The following is a 14,187-nucleotide window of genomic DNA, read 5'->3' on the forward strand; positions in this document are numbered from 1 at the left end:
GCCAGATGAACAAAAGTGGGTGTCCTTCCTGGAGCTGTCTTCCAGTAAGTATCAAGGGTTGAAACCCCCAAAGGAGTCTAGATGCAAGGCCAGGAGTGGGAAACCTCAACAGTCCCGCAGAGGTAAAGAGTGTGTCCCTGCGTCGACTGCGATGCTCAATAAGGAAGACCAGCACAGAGCCAAAGCGTCTAACCTGGTGCATGGAGATGGCCGGCGCAAGTTGCCTGACACAGAGTGTCGACCAACATGTACAAAGCAGAAGACCACCACGTCAGTGCAACTGTCGCTGAGGCAGGCTTCGAAGACGACACAGCAAACACGTGTCAAAACAAGAGAAGGCTAAAAACAAATACCACCATGTGGTATCGATGCATTTGACACACAAGCATCACACGTTGCAAGACTCTACCGAGGGAAGTTCCTACCATACAAGGGACCTGCCAATAGCCTTCACTCTCTCTGATCTGGATGTTTCAGGTGCTTCTGATGTAGATGCTCCAAGCATTTCCAGACACTCTTCTTCCTCAGCTTCGGACAGAAACAGGGAACATTCAACTGTCCCAAAACAGAAGAAGGATAGATCCCATTATCGTGACATGAGCCATCTTAGACCATTTCATCTGCAAACCACGGACTAGAAAATCTGACTCTCCCAGGGTAGTAGGCCTGGAGGGCGCTCTGCTGGCCAAGAAGAGAAGAACATCCTCATCAGTCTCCCAGGAATTACAGGGTGCAGGCTCTCAAACAATGTCCCAGACTACTGGGATTCTTCAGACCTTCGACACAATGTTTACTCAACACCCACAGTCCCCCTCTAGCCCGTCAGCAGTGGGTTCAGAGCACTCTTCTCCTTCCCTGCCCTAGGGAACATCAAAGGATGAAGAGCTGGTGATAGAGTTCAGCCTGCTGGCCTCTAGACCAAGCTGAGAACTGATGTATTCTCCACCATTTCTGTGATCTTCAGGTATACCCTCTGACCCCCCCCCCCCCCCCTTCCCGGAAGATCCACCCAAACCAACATCACTTCCGGAGAATCCCCTCTTACTCCAGATTCATAGAAAAGGTAGGCGCTGTCATGAGCCTGGAGACCAAGTAGCTACCGGATCCTAGAGCCGACGTCCACAGGTTAATGAAGATTTTTTTATGTCCCATAAGAGCCAACAGCCCTGCCTTCATACTCAGACCTGGATGGGGTTATGGATAAAGCGTGGGAGTCGCCATTCTCTGCACCTGCCACTTCCAGGAAAGCGGACTTAAAGTTCAGGATGAGGAAGTCCACCCATTATGGTCCAGTCCAGTTGCCGCATGCATCTGTGGTGGTGGAATCCACAATGAAGCAAGCCAGAAAGACCGGGCTCTATTCCAACACCCCCCGCCCCCCCCCCCCCCCAGGCAAGGATGGCCGACATCTAGATGACCTTGTGAAGAAGGTGTTTCAAGGATCAGTGCTGAATGTGAAGATTCAATAACACCAATTCTATATAACGCAATATCTCTACGAATGCTTTCAAACTCTGAAGTCCAATGGAGATCAAGCAGCAGGTGATAAGCCACAAAAGCAGGGTATAGCTGACATGGAAGAAGGCTTGCGACATCTAATTCACATGATCTATGAGGGCTTTGAGAATCAGCACATACTTCGGTGGCAGCCATCACAGCCAGACGGATAGCCTGGCTTAGGGCGAGCACAATTCGTGAGGATATAGCATGAAAAACTTGGGGACCTTCCATGCAAAGGTGACAGCTTGTTCGGAGGCAAGCTCCATGAGATAGTATCTCAGCTCAAGGAGCAGAGTGTCATTGTGTCCTCCCTCACGTCGCCAGCAGAACAGACACCTGTGAAGCGATACTACCCTACCTATAGGAAACCCTTCTTTCTGAAATGCTGCTACAAGCCATTCTCATCATACTGGCCTCCCCCATACCAACAACAGAGGCCACAGCTGCAACAAGCCCAATCTTGAGGCTGTAGCTTATCCCATCGAATACAAAAACCAGCAGAAAATACTGGACAAAAATCCCAACAGTATTTTTGAAGCTACCCCGGCCACAGCTAAATGGAGCAGTGGGTAGACACCTTGCTTCCTTTGTTTAGGCTTGGGGTCAAATCACATCAGATCGTTGGGTTCTCAATATCTTCCAAAATGGTTACCGCCTACATTTTCAGACAGTTCCCGCATTGCCACACTTCTCTCCACCTTCAAGAGGGACGGGAGATGTCCCCCTCCTACAGAGTCCAATCGTTGCTTCATCAGTGGACGATTCAAGCAGTGCCTCGACATCGGCAGCTTCAGGGGTTTTATTCCCAGTACTTCCTCATTCCCAAGAAAAAGGGAGGATTGTGGCCGGTTTGGAACCTCCAAGCCTCAATCACTTCATTCTGCAGGAGAAGTTCAAGATGACTTCTCACATACAAATGCACCCTTCTTCCTGGCGCTATCTTTGTTTTCAGTCAGCACCCAACACTACCAGAACAAAGTACTACCATTTGGCCTATCTTCAGGACCCAGGGTATTCACAAAATGTCTAGCAGTAGCTGTGGCCCACCTTCGGAAAGAGGGAATAAAAGCTTTTTTTCTACTTGGACGATTGGCTGCTCGAAGCCCCAAATCCAAAGCTGATTCACGCCCATCAAATTTGAACTATAACTGTTTGGAAAATCTAGGTTTCATCATAAACTGAGAAGTCTCATCTCAACCTTTCTCAAACCCTGTAATTTATAGGTATGATCATAAATGTGCCTTTGCAAAGCCTTTCTTCCAGAGGACAGGATTAGTTTCTTTCAGAGTCTAGCCTCAACATTAAAGCACCTTTCACATCTCACAGCTCGTCAAATTCTCACCATGTTGGGACCCATGGTAGCAGCAATGTATGATTCCTCACATATGCTTTCACATGCGCCATATGCAGTGGAATCTGAAATCCCAGTGGTCTCTTTGCTTCCATCCCATGCCGAGAACTGTGACCCTGACTTGAGCAAAGATATTGAACATGGACTGGTGGCTAAGGCCTAGCGTTTTACAATTGGATGCACCTTTCTGGATCCCAGATAATCAGATGGTACTAACTATGGATGCCTCCACGAAGAGGTGGGGTGTACATGTCCTACATTTCAAAACGCAAGGCCTTTAGTCCCTCAGCGAGAAAATGCTTCAGATCAACCTATTAGAACTACAAGCCATAAAATATGCCATCTGCACCGCCTTCAACACTAAACAGTCATGGTGTCCACAGACAATCAAGTGGCCATGTTCTCCATAAACAAGGAAGGCGGATCTGGTTCCAAGACACTATGCAGAGAAACGGTACTGACATTGGAATGGGCACTAGCTCACTCGATACGGCTGCAGGCCACTTACCTCCCAGGAATAAAAAAAACACAGAAGCGAACCGGCTTAGCAGGATCTTTCATCCCTACAAGTGGGAACAGTATTGAGACATTCCATCCTCCCAATTCCAGAAATATGGGACGCCCCCTATAAATCTCTTTGCCACTGAATGCAACACAAAGCTACCAGTGTTGCTCTCTGAATCCAAGCGATCAAAGAGTGGCTCAGGACGCTTTCTGCTCACATGGGCGGAGAGCCTGTTATATGCATTCTTTTCAATCCCGCTAATTGCTCGGGTGATCCAGAAATGAATAAAAGAACATAAGAAATGCTGTACTGGGTCAGACCAAGGGTCCATCAAGCCCAGTATCCTGTTTCCAACAGTGGCCAATCCAAGTCACATGTACCTGACAAGTACTCAAACATTAGATTACAAGCTACCATTGCTGATTATTTACTGTAAAAGCAGTTTATGGATTTAACCTCTAGGAACTTATCCAAACCTTTTTTTAAACTCAGTAACACTAACTGCTGAAACCACATCCCCTGGCAATGAATTCCAGAGTTTAACTATGTGCTGAGTGAAAATGAATTTTCTTTGATTTGTTTTAAATGAGCTACTTGCTAACTACATGGAGTGCCCCCTGGTGGTCCTATTTTCTGAGAGAGTAAATAACCGATTTATATTAACTTGTTCAAGTCCTTTCATGATTTTGTAGACTTCTATCATATCCCCCCTCAGTCGTCTCTTCTCCAAAATGAAGAGCCCTAATTTATTTGGCCTTTCCTCATAAGGCAGCTGTTCCATGCCCCATATCATTTTGGTCACCCTTCTCTGCACTTTCTCCAGTGCAGCTATATCCTTTTTGAGATGTGGTAACCAGAATTGCACACAGTAGTATTCAAGGTGTGGTCTCACCATGGAGCGATACAGAGGCATTATGACATCCTCTGTTTTATTTTCCATTCCCTTCCTAATAATAACTAACATTGTTTGCTTTTTTGATCACCACAGCATACTGGGCCAATGATATCAATGTATTATCCACTATGAGGCCTAGATCTCTTTCCTGGGTGGTAATGCCTAAGATAGAACCTAACAATGTGTAACTACAGCAAGGGTTATTTTTCCCTATATGCATCACATTGCACTTGTCCACGTTAAACTTCATCTACCATTTGGAAGCCCAATCTTCCAGTCTTACGAGGGCCTCCTGCAATTCATCACAATCCACTTGAGATTTAACTACTCTGCATAATTTTGTGTTGTCTGCAAATTTGATCACCTCACTCTGCATACTCCTTTCCAGATCATTTATAAATATATTAAAAAGCACTGGTCCAAGTACAGATCGCTGAGGCTGTTTACCTTTTTCCACTGTGAAAATTGACCATTTACTTCTACTCTCTGTTTCTTGTCTTTTAACCAACTTGCAGTCCACAAAAGGACATCACCTCCTATTCCATGACTTTTTAGTTTTCTTAGAAGCCTCTCATGCGGTACTTTGTCGAATGCCTTCTGGAAATCCAATTATACCACACCTACTGGTTCACCTCTGTCCACATGTTTATTCACCCCATCCAAAAAAAAATGTAGGAGATTTGTGAGGCAAGACTTCCCTTGGGTAACTCCATGTTGGCTGTATACCATCAAACCATGTCTATCTAAATGTTTTGTGATTTTATTCTTTATAAGAGTTTCCACTATTTTCCCAGCACTGAAGTCAGGCTCACTGGTCTATAGTTTCCTGGATCACCCCTGAATCCCTTTTTAAATATCTGGGTTACATTGGCCACCTTCCAATCTTCAGGTACATTGGATGATTTTAATGATAGATTACAAATTTTTCTAATAGTTCTGAAATTTCATTTTTTAGTTCTTTCAGAACCCTTGGTGTAAACCATTTGGTCCAGGCAATTTTACTACTCTTCAGTTTGTCAATCAGGCCTACCACATCTTCCGGAGAAGATTTTCATGGGTGATGATTCTGATGAACTGAACCAAATCATGGTGAACCTGGAACGGGTATCTCTTCAATAAACACTGAAGCAAAGAAATCGTTTAATCTTTCCGTGATGGCCTAATCCTCTCTAAGTGCCCCTTTAACCCCTTGATCGTCCAATGGTACAACAGACTCCTTTGCAGGCTTTCTGCTTCAGATATATTCAAACGTTTTTATTGTGAGTTTTTGCCTCTATGGCCAACTTCTCAAACTTTCTCTGTCTGTCTTATCAATGTCTTACATTTAACTTGCCAATGCTTATGCTTTATCCTATTTTCTTCTGAAGGATCCTTCTTCCAATTTTTGAATGAAGATCTTTTGGCTAAAATAGCCTCTCTTACCTTACCTTTTAACTATGCCGGTAATCGTTTTCCCTTCCTTCTACCTTAATGCATGGAATACATCTGGTCTGTGCATCGTGGACGAGTCTGAACACATCCTCATGGCGCCAGCGTGGCCCAGGCAGCCATGGTATGCCTACTTCATGCACCTCTCCATACAACAACCAGTCATTCTTTTAAGCAGGGTGGACCTCCTACCACAGGAGGGGTGGCTGTTTCATCCCATGCAAGACTCCCTTCATGTGACAGCTTGGAGATGGAAAGGGAAGTACTGAGCCATCTTCCTATCCCAATAGAGATTCAGGACATTCTTATTTCCGCAAGAAGACCAACTATGAGAGAATTATGCAGCTAAATGACATAGATACTGTCACTGGTATATGTTAATGTCACTAGACCCCTTTCAATTCTCACCAGAACAGTTACTCAAATACCTACATTTACTGTACATATTGGGGTTGACAGTTTCGTCCATCAGAGTGCACCTCAGTGCCATAGCGTTCAGGGAACCTCCATATCCACACACCCCCTTCATATCTTGCTTCATGAGGGTGCCTTGAGGCTTTACTCTCTAGGGACTTGAACGTAGTTCTGGAGACTCTGATGCTTCCACCATTTGAGCTAATGCAAACATCTTCATTGAAGTTTTTCACTTGGAAGGTATTATTTTTAGTAGCAATAACTTCGTCAAGACAAGTAGGCGAACTTCAAGTGCTAGTTCACTACGCACCTTATCTGCAATTCTACTGTGACCAGGTTACCTTGTGGACCCATCCATTCTTTCTTCCGAAGGTAGTCTCGGCTTTTCATCTGAATCAAACCATAACATTGCCGACTTTTTCCTAAGCCACCTGCATCCAGCCGAGAAGCTTTGCTACACCCGTTTGATTGCAAAAGGGCGTTAGCCTACTATAAACAAAGGATTAGAGCACCAAACAGGCATTCACAGCTGTTTCTCTCCTTCAACCCGAATGCTTCAGGATTACCAGTAACCAAACTGACATTAGCGAGCTGGTTGACTCAATGCATCCACTTCTGGAATCAAAGGTCAAGGTACTTCACCTGAGAGCTATGGCTGCTTCAATTGCCCATATTCAGCAGGTACCAATTTGACTTATTGAAAGCTGCTATGTGGTCATCGCTGTATACATTCACATCTCATTACAGCCTCCAACATGCCAGTTCAGATGCGTCCATGGGGCAGGAGATACTGCGTCATGCTGCTAATTCTTAAGTCTATCCACCATTCACAGGGATCCACTGCACAGAGGATCCTGCACATATCTTGGAAGAATACACCCTAGACCAGAGGTGAGCAAACAGAGCTATGTGCCCTCTTCCATCCATGCAATTGGACATACAAAACATTCCTGGCCGGATATACAACTGTGCTTCGTTTCCCTGGCTTGGGGACTCCTGGACAGCATGGCTAATTCAGCCTGCTTATCTGTGGGGGGGGGGGGGGGGGGGGGCAGGGTCTGCTTAACATAAACGGTGTTTTCTGTAGATAGGATGAATTAGCCATGCGTCCTCACCCTCTTCGCTGGACAATCTTCTTCCTTCTACCTGATCTTACTCTATGATTTTCTAACGTAGTTATCTGTACCGCCTTAAGGCGAAATTGAAGTTAAATGTAAACCGGTATGATTTGTATCTCTACAGGAATGTCGGTATATAAAAAATTTAAATAAATAAAATATTTTGCAGTACACCACTTCTCTATGCTTTCTAACCAACTGAGGCAACGCTGGCAATCACATGGGAAGGCCCCATGCAGGTGTGCAGGAGCAAAGCTCTGTACATTTTAAGAAGTTCCCGCCTCGGGCTGTAAGGGGGGCAGTCCCAGAAAGCATGACTAATTCATCCTGCTATCTATGGAAAACACAGTTTATGGTAAGCAAGCTTGCTTTTGTCTGTGAGACTGTGTGTGTCTGACACTGGCTGGCAGTGTGGTTGTCACATTACTTGGCAACTGGTTCAAGAGCTGATTGATTGGCAAGAGACTAATACCAGACCAGGAATCCAAGAAATAATTGAGAGATGTAACCAGACTTGCAAGCAGAGAGCAACCAATTGCATGGAAGGAAGAGGGCACGTAGCTCTGTTTGCTCACCTCTGGTCTAGGTGTATTCTACATCATAGTTAGGAAAAATGTGACATTTATGTTGAAGTTTTTGGCTCAGTTCTGCCAGGCTCCAGGTCATGTGATATACTTATGAAGAGTCAGTTTGGTGTGCTTTTGGAAACTGTTGAAACACAAGCTGCAGGGAAAATGCACAAGGGAGTCACATACCTTGTGGGCCAGTTTTGAAAAAAATCCCCGGGCTGATATTTTCCAGCAATCCACCACTGGTCTTAACTGCTTTTAAAAGAGCCAAAAGGACTAGAACCTGTACCTCTGTGCTCCTGGGGAAGGATTCCAGACCCCTGGATCCTCTTGCAAGAAAGGTGTTTCAGGGAGCTATGTTCAATGCTCACATATGGCCTGGTGCATGTCAGACCTACTGAAGCAGATATGGGAGGTAGCCAAGCAGCTTCCTTGGAAGCAGCACAATGACTTCCATTGGTGGATATGGGAATGGAGTGTGAAAAACATGTTCTTTGGTTGATATTCAGTGTTTTTGAGACTGCATCAAGAGTCTCTTCTGTGGGGCCTGGTGTCCGCAGACTTGCCTAGCTGAAGGCCTCAGACCTCTGATCTGAAGTCCAGGAAATATTCTCTGATGGACCATGTACTGGAAAGAATCTCTTTGGAGACAGTGAAGGAAGTGGTGGCACAGATCCATGAATGTTATGCAACATTTCAGTAGCTCTCCACATCCACTCTAGACCTGTCCTCTCCTGTGTCAGGAGGTACACAGTATGGGGCTGAGGAGACACCACTTATGTATTTATTTACTTACATTTATTAATTTTCTTACTGCCTAAGCTCTAAGTACCATAAATCCATAATAAAATGGACTAAAATTTAACAATGACATAAAATATAACTAAACTGATATACACAGGTTACACTAAGCTATGTTGTAGCTAAGACAACTAAAGTCTAAAAACAGTCAAACTTCTTATGAACTAAAAACCTGCTTAAATAGGTAAGTCTTAAGCATTGCCCTGAACATTTTCATGCAATCAGTCAAAACGCAAGCTGTCAGGCAGTTTGTTCCACACTCCTAAAGCAACAACAGAAAGAGTGCTCCCACATCAGGTGAGCCAGTTTCTAATGACAACATCCAACAATCCAAGTTGGGATGACTTTATCCAAATAGGTGTTATCCTCTACTCCCCTCAGTTTTGTGCACATCAGGCCCCATGTACCCATCTGAGGCAACACAGTCTCCTGAAACCACAGCCAGCACCCAAGCCAAAATCTGAGATGGTGTTTTGACTGGCTTGCAGAGAACATAATCTAGATTGTGAGAAATTGATTGAAGACCTTGTGAGATTGGGCATCTAAATTGCAGATGACATTTAATGTAGACAAGTTCAAAGTGATGCACATAGGAAAAAGTAGCCCACACTGTAATTATATAATATTAGGTTACAACCCAAGAAAACAATCTTGGCGTCATTGTGGCAATACTTTAAAATCCTCAGCTCAGTTTTCTTTAATGGTCAAAAAAAGCAAACAATGTTAGGAATTATTAGGAAATGAATGGAGAATAAAATGGAGAATGTTATAATACCACTGAATCACTCCATGATGAGACTGCATCTGGAGTATTGTGTGCAGTTCTGGATGCTGCACCTCAAAAAAACATAGATGAACTGGAAAGGGTACAGAGAAGGGTGACCAAAATAATAAAGGCAATAGAACAGCTCCCCTATGAGAAGAGGCTAAAGAGGTTAGGACTGTTCAGCTTGGAGAAGAGATGGCTGAGTTGGGTATATGATAGAGGTCTATAAAATCATAAGTGGAATAGAATGGGTAAATATGAATCTGTTATTTACCCTTTCAAATAATACAAAAACTAGGAGACTCACCATGAAGTTGGTAAGTAGCACATTTAAAACAAATCATAGAAAATGCTTTTTCACTCAATGCACAATTAAGGTCTGGAATTCATTGTCGGAGGATGTGGCAAAGGCAACTAGCACAGCTGGGTTTAAAAAGGTGTGGACAAGGTCTTGGAGAAATCCATAAACTGTTATTAACCAAATTGACTTTAAAAAAGCAACTACTTATTTATGTAATACATCTTGTATTCCACACATTCAGAAATATGTCCCACGTGAATTACAATTAAAACATTCATAAAACAAACAAAAATGCAGCCCAAACCAAGATTCATTCAGTTAGCAAACAAACATAATTTACAGTATTTATTCAGTCTTTTCTTTTTTTATTTCACATCCAAAATGTCATATTTGAGTTTGAGTAATCATTAACAGATGCAAATCTTGAACAGGAAATAGAAAAAAAATTAAGTGATATAAAAAAAAAAGCACATCTAAGATTAAAAAAAAAAGACACAATTCCAAAGTAAGAAGTGCAGAGGTTGAGACTTCACCCTCATTATGCTTTATTTTCTTACCATACATGTAAGACTTGTTATATTTGGGATGTGGATTGAGTGTGCCTTCATACGATGCTAAACAGATGTTCAGCTATCGTGTCTGTCAGCCATGTTCGGGCTTCAAAATCATTAGGCACCTCAATGTAGTTTTAAATTGATGTTTGTGTCCACTGGTTTGCGTGCTCATCAAATTATTGACTTATATGCAAGCCACTGCTCAACTTATACTTGCGAGTGTGTAGTCGATCTTGTGCTGCCGACACCAAGGCGTTTCGGAGCGGTGCTCCTTCTTCACGGGCTGTGCTTTGGCAAGAAGGACTGCTCAAACACTGTGGCAACTATATAACATGAAAATAAACCATTACTCGACATCCTAAAACTAGTGACATTCTCTGTCACTTAGTAGGATTGCTCTGATCTAAGTATCGGATACATACTTGTTACGGTGGCTGGACCAAGAACTGTGGACTCCGGCGCTGAGGATGCAGAGAGTATGCTCCGCTATAGGGTACAGAATGCTTTCTTGTTAGCCTCTCAAAAGTGAATAAACAAAGTCAGTCTGTTCAACCTGCCAGTTACTGATAAGTCAGTCTGTTCAATCTGCCAGTTGCTACAAATAAAGCCTGTGCTGCCTTTTAAGTTTGTTCGGTACTTACTTGTAAACTACGGCTGCCACGTCCTGCTCCGTTTTCTAGCGCGGGAGTGAGGCGGGAAAAAACGCCATTTTTAAAGGGACTTGCAGCTCAGTCTCATGACGTGTAGGGCGGGGATATTGACGTCACACAAATGATAGTGACGCGGTGATTGCTGGGTGAGTGCCAATCATGCTGTTTTGTCATTAGGATCATGGTATTTTGATTTAATAGTCTGATTCTCTTTTCTTCTTTAAATCATTACACGGGTTACATTTTGTCATGTTATGCTCACTGTCTTGGAGCTATTCCATTCACGAAAAACTGCGTGCTTGATAAGTGCTAAATGAGTGACATCCACTCAATTTTATCATTGAGTCCGATGGGTACCAATGCATTCAGGCGGTGAATCCACTGGTTTTCTTTCCTGTTGAGTACATTCTCACGATTGCCGCCTCGCCATGGTGTATTGACCTGTTCCAGCACTGCCCACTTAAAATCTCCAAAAGAGTGACCTACATCCACACAATGTTGTACCGTTGGTGCCTTTAAGTCTTTGTTGTTTATTCTGCACTTATGCTCTATAAGCCGAATCTGTATTTTCCTCTTAGTCCTGCCTACGTAGATCTTAGGACAGGGGCATTGTAAAACGTATATTACGTGGTCCGCGTTACAATCAACATCGTTATTTAATTTGACCACATAACCTGTGCTTGGATGGGTCCAGCTGTTGCCCTGATGGGCTTGTGCACAAAATATGCATTTTCCACAAATCGTTTGCCCAGTGGTGACAGGATTAATAAGTTCTGCGGTTGCTGCCCTGATAACATGTTGTTTTATGTTGCGTCCTCTTGAGTATGCAAACATAGGTGCTTGAGTGAATATTGGATATGGGCTTAAGACGTGCCAATATTTCAAAAGGATATTTCTAATCTGTGTGGTGAGTTGGGTGTGTTGAAGTACACAAATTAATTGTGTGCTGCTTGGTTTATGCTTGTATTGCAGAAGGGATTCCCTATTGGAATTTTTTAGAATATGCAGATTATGCTCAGAAGAATTTTTTAGAATACGCAGATTATGCTCAGAAGAAGCAGAATTCCACAAACAGGCGCAAACATTATCTTCACGTTTTGCAGTCAGAGGCTATCCCAGACAAGTCATTACTCGTGCTTACAAAAGGGCAGTATATTCCAATAGGGAATCCCTTCTGCAATACAAGCATAAACCAAGCAGCACACAATTAATTTGTGTACTTCAACACACCCAACTCACCACACAGATTAGAAATATCCTTTTGAAATATTGGCACGTCTTAAGCCCATATCCAATATTCACTCAAGCACCTATGTTTGCATACTCAAGAGGACGCAACATAAAACATGTTATCAGGGCAGCAACCGCAGAACTTATTAATCCTGTCACCACTGGGCAAACGATTTGTGGAAAATGCATATTTTGTGCACAAGCCCATCAGGGCAACAGCTGGACCCATCCAAGCACAGGTTATGTGGTCAAATTAAATAACGATGTTGATTGTAACGCGGACCACGTAATATACGTTTTACAATGCCCCTGTCCTAAGATCTACGTAGGCAGGACTAAGAGGAAAATACGGATTCGGCTTATAGAGCATAAGTGCAGAATAAACAACAAAGACTTAAAGGCACCAACGGTACAACATTGTGTGGATGTAGGTCACTCTTTTGGAGATTTTAAGTGGGCAGTGCTGGAACAGGTCAATACACCATGGCGAGGCGGCAATCGTGAGAATGTACTCAACAGGAAAGAAAACCAGTGGATTCACCGCCTGAATGCATTGGTACCCATCGGACTCAATGATAAAATTGAGTGGATGTCACTCATTTAGCACTTATCAAGCACGCAGTTTTTCGTGAATGGAATAGCTCCAAGACAGTGAGCATAACATGACAAAATGTAACCCGTGTAATGATTTAAAGAAGAAAAGAGAATCAGACTATTAAATCAAAATACCATGATCCTAATGACAAAACAGCATGATTGGCACTCACCCAGCAATCACCGCGTCACTATCATTTGTGTGACGTCAATATCCCCGCCCTACACGTCATGAGACTGAGCTGCAAGTCCCTTTAAAAATGGCGTTTTTTCCCGCCTCACTCCCGCGCTAGAAAACGGAGCAGGACGTGGCAGCCGTAGTTTACAAGTAAGTACCAAACAAACTTAAAAGGCAGCACAGGCTTTATTTGTAGCAACTGGCAGATTGAACAGACTGACTTATCAGTAACTGGCAGGTTGAACAGACTGACTTTGTTTATTCACTTTTGAGAGGCTAACAAGAAAGCATTCTGTACCCTATAGCGGAGCATACTCTCTGCATCCTCAGCGCCGGAGTCCACAGTTCTTGGTCCAGCCACCGTAACAAGTATGTATCCGATACTTAGATCAGAGCAACCCTACTAAGTGACAGAGAATGTCACTAGTTTTAGGATGTCGAGTAATGGTTTATTTTCATGTTATATAGTTGCCACAGTGTTTGAGCAGTCCTTCTTGCCAAAGCACAGCCCGTGAAGAAGGAGCACCGCTCCGAAACGCCTTGGTGTCGGCAGCACAAGATCGACTACACACTCGCAAGTATAAGTTGAGCAGTGGCTTGCATATAAGTCAATAATTTGATGAGCACGCAAACCAGTGGACACAAACATCAATTTAAAACTACATTGAGGTGCCTAATGATTTTGAAGCCCGAACATGGCTGACAGACACGATAGCTGAACATCTGTTTAGCATCGTATGAAGGCACACTCAATCCACATCCCAAATATAACAGGTCTTACATGTATTGTATATAGTATCATGTTATAAAAGTTTGGGTAATAATTTCAGGTATTATTTTCTTACCATAGCATATACTATGCTAAACAGTGTATTAACTTATCCCTGGGTGTTAAGCAGCATGGGATCTGTGACTTGTGACTTGACCACTTTTGGAAACAGGATACTGAGTTTCATGGACCCTTGGTTTGACCCAGTATGGGAATTCGTATGTTATCTTGGCACCCATGCCAAAGGACCTCCCTGTCTGGGGCAGGCTGAGGTTTTACATAAACCATTGGGCCACCTTAACTTCAGACTTGAGTCCTCAGCATAATAAGGAAAGAGAACAGATTACATCTATTGGGTATCCTTCTAAACTGACCTTCAGGTTCTGCTTGGGGGAAGTCCCCTGCATCAGGAATTGCTACAGAAGGTGCTCTCCTCCCTCTTAGAGACCAATGTGGTAGAGCCTGTTCCACCAAGGGAAAGAGGGGAGAGGATTCTACTCCAATTACTTCTTGATTCGAAAGAAAGCAGGAGGACTCTGTCCCTTCTTAGACCCAAGCCTACAG

The 14,187-nt window shown here is 43.4% G+C and overlaps 2 long non-coding RNA genes across 2 annotated transcripts; one reads left to right on the plus strand and one right to left on the minus strand.

The window, feature by feature from the left end:
• Positions 1 to 10,294: 10,294 nt before the first annotated feature.
• On the minus strand, positions 10,295 to 10,889 carry LOC115096592. Its single transcript, XR_003858110.1, has 3 exons — positions 10,844 to 10,889; positions 10,625 to 10,688; positions 10,295 to 10,525 (listed from the first exon to the last, which is right to left on the minus strand). It is a non-coding gene; the product is annotated as an uncharacterized LOC115096592 (long non-coding RNA).
• Positions 10,890 to 12,958: 2,069 nt separating this feature from the next.
• Positions 12,959 to 13,550, plus strand: LOC115096560. Its single transcript, XR_003858100.1, has 3 exons — positions 12,959 to 13,004; positions 13,160 to 13,223; positions 13,323 to 13,550. It is a non-coding gene; the product is annotated as an uncharacterized LOC115096560 (long non-coding RNA).
• Positions 13,551 to 14,187: the final 637 nt, after the last annotated feature.

The sequence above is a fragment of the Rhinatrema bivittatum genome, chromosome 8 (genome assembly GCF_901001135.1).
Source record: "Rhinatrema bivittatum chromosome 8, aRhiBiv1.1, whole genome shotgun sequence".
In the NCBI taxonomy this organism is placed as follows: domain Eukaryota; kingdom Metazoa; phylum Chordata; class Amphibia; order Gymnophiona; family Rhinatrematidae; genus Rhinatrema; species Rhinatrema bivittatum.